This window comes from Thunnus albacares, chromosome 21, assembly GCF_914725855.1.
Source record: "Thunnus albacares chromosome 21, fThuAlb1.1, whole genome shotgun sequence".
Taxonomy (NCBI): Eukaryota; Metazoa; Chordata; class Actinopteri; order Scombriformes; family Scombridae; genus Thunnus; species Thunnus albacares.
The window spans coordinates 9,868,212-9,871,426 of record NC_058126.1 but is presented as its reverse complement, the minus strand read 5'-3'; positions in this window follow the sequence as shown (position 1 = coordinate 9,871,426).

The following is a 3,215-nucleotide window of genomic DNA, read 5'->3' as shown; positions in this document are numbered from 1 at the left end:
GATATTTATGAAGCTGTGTGTTTTTCTTAGTGTCCAACCAGCAAGTGAAGTGTGCTCATTACTCTGAAGCCAGTCACTGGTGTTCTGCATCACTGCCTCCTGTTTACAGCTGCAGAGAGTGAAAGCGTTTAATCTATGTATGAGCTCCTCACACTTTTCACAGGGGTCATTTACACACACATAAGACATTGTATCTGTACTATTACAAAATCCTAACCACAAACAGAGGTATCGCTTTAAGAATTCAGTGTTGTCCTGCAGTTTTCTAACCTGACTCACAGCTGATTTGGCTCAGTTAAGTCTATTTGAATTACTCACTTGGACCTGTAAAACCTTCATAGTTTTGGCAATTGTTGCTACAACTAATAACGGTTTACTTACCAGAGAAATAGCTGAGGAGGGCAGCAATATTTGGTGAAAAGAAACACAAGCGGTCAGGTGATCGGTTTTAAACCAACCTCTGGGTAAAAGGACGGGTTACGCTCAAAAAGAACTAGTTTGTCCGACCACAAAGGTGTTTTATAGCCGTTTAAAGCGTTGATCATCATGATGAGAGACGTGATTACCGTTAAAGTGTGTGGATAACCACACATTTCCAGACGGTTTCTCCTCGAAGGCATTCATGGTGTGTGCACTCGTTTGTACACACGTAAAGTGCCAAAAATAGTTACGTGAACTTGAGACAAAAGTTCAAAGTCTGATTAGTTTCCCACCTCTGCACACCTGGCCAATAGTTGCGTGAAGTGGGCGCGAATGTCAAATTATCGGTTTCGGAAAGTTATAAAAAAATTGTTGGACACTCACCTACACTTCTGACATCTGAAAGGTGTGGGAACAGAGGGTTTCTGAAGCTGTTCGACCATCTGGCAAGCACTTCTATCGAAGCGCAGGGCTCCAGGCATAAAACTGTACACCATCTCCTCTTCACACTGTCTGTGTACAGACTTGGGCAAGTAAAACTCCTTGTAGGATTGTTCACCCACTCATGTAGTTGACGAAAGCAGGAAAAGCCGCATGTCATTGTGAAACCTTTTAAGAATGGCTACAATTTTACAGCACAAGTGTTTTATTCTTCCTGCCTGCTTGTTATTTTTGTCTTTTATAGATGCTTCTTAAAAGAGGCAGAAGAGGAAGTGACAGACTAACATGTTCAATTTCAAACATTGAATTTGCAGTGCACTGCATTGTGCCAAATTTTGAGAAGCACCGGATCCTTGAGACAATTTTTTGGTTCTTGGGAGGTTTGCAGGTGCAAACGCAAAATTACAAAAATGGTATGAGAACCGCACAGCAGGCCATAGACAGTTCATAGTTTCAGTGTGTCTGTGTTGGTTTTCAGACTATATCCGCGCCTTTTATTTTGAATATAAAACAGGTGAATGGTAAAATCATGTCCCAAACTGTTTAGTTTACAGACAGCGTAGTTGACTCGCCCGTACTTGACACACAGTAGTTGCTCACACAGTTTGTTTGTGCAATGAAGCATTACTATCAACATTACGAGTGCTCTCATTTTAAGTTTTACCTCCAAATAAGGTGATAGATAATCTGGATAAATTGTTGACTTGTTTACAACCTGCCTGACTGCTCTCGAAATCTTTCCCTATCGGACTTGTGACAAAAGTGAGACCCAAGTTGTATAAACCTGTTAAATTCTAGATTAACGCACACAGTATAGTATACTAGCAGCAGGTGGAGGGGGAGTGCCTTGCTCAGGGGAAACTTAGTAAAGACATTTTCAGTTCAGTGTCCAGGTTTGACCACTTCTGTTTCCAAGCAGAAATCTTTGGATGTGGTCAGCTGTGTGGTTAGTCATGCTTGCTGGATTAGATGTCCTCCTTCCAGCCACAGACCAGTCCTATGACCCCGAATGTCTGTCTGTCGCTGACTCTCAGACTTAGTGATGAAGTCACACCATTGGTCAGCCAGTCCAGTGTTGGAGTTTCCCCATTTCACGTTGCTCTTTTAAAATGAATCGGCGTGAACCGCAAGCGCAGCCCCGAAATTAGTTTTAAAAACACACATTTACCGACCAAAGCGTCTCACACAGAGGCTCCAACACTGACAGGAGCACCAACCCTTTGATACATAGTGACACAACGGATCCATTTGACCAGCCCGCACAGTGGCTAGCAGCTAGTTAGCATGTCTGGCATCGTTAGCATAGCCATGCCATGCAATGTGTAGCCCATAGACTGTATAAAAATAAGGTGTAGCTGCAGGTGACAGGTGTGTTTACAGTGTTTGTGTGTTCTGCCAAGACGTCACGGCGAGGATATAAAGTCACACAGCTGACTCACTGTTAGCCTAGCATGCTAATCCAATGTAAACATATGAATGAGACCATGTTTACAGATATCCACAGATAGAAATAGATGAAAGAGCAGCAGGAGTTAACATAATTAGAATAATCCTAATTAAAATTAAAATAAGTTCTCTTTCAAGTATTGTTTTTGCAACTGCATTTATACCCTTTTTTTGACTCAAACATTTGTGATATGCTACTTCAGTACACTTTAAGAACAAATATCACTGGGACCACTACAGAAAATCAACATTTAATATCCAGGAATTCACATTATAGACACTAACACTGAACATCCCTGGAACAAATTGGTCACAATTTCAATCAATGGCCATAGACAGCTCAACCATATACTGGGTTATGACTTATAGTCTTGTTTTTATGTCCCTTTTACAAAAACTCTTTTTATAACTTGCACCCTCCTCACATTCAAACCTCCCCTGTTTCAGCTTTCACTTTGCTCATCCTGAGCAGTTTTTCTCATACTGTTACAAGTAATTACTACCGCAAACTATGTCAAGTCAAGCTGTCTGATTTTCTCTTTCACTTGCTTTCATGTAAAACCAGGGGTTGGATCTGGAAGAGAGACAGCGGTTTAGACAAACACAAACCTCATTAAAATAAACCACCATCGACTCCCACTCCCCCGTTTCTGCGAGGTACAGGAATGTGCTGTCGTGCTTCACATCTCACACAGAATTGCTACAGGACTTCAGGTAATGAATTAACCGGGGATGCCCACCCAGCAAACAGGAAACAAAGAAAACTGCACTCCTGGGCAGACTGACTCCCAAACTGGTTAAGGATGACTGAGTTTCCCACCACCGTGCCACCTCTTCATACAGGAGGGTTTAACACACACACTTGGTGTACAGCAGCATGTGTACACACAACCAGGGGTATACATCAG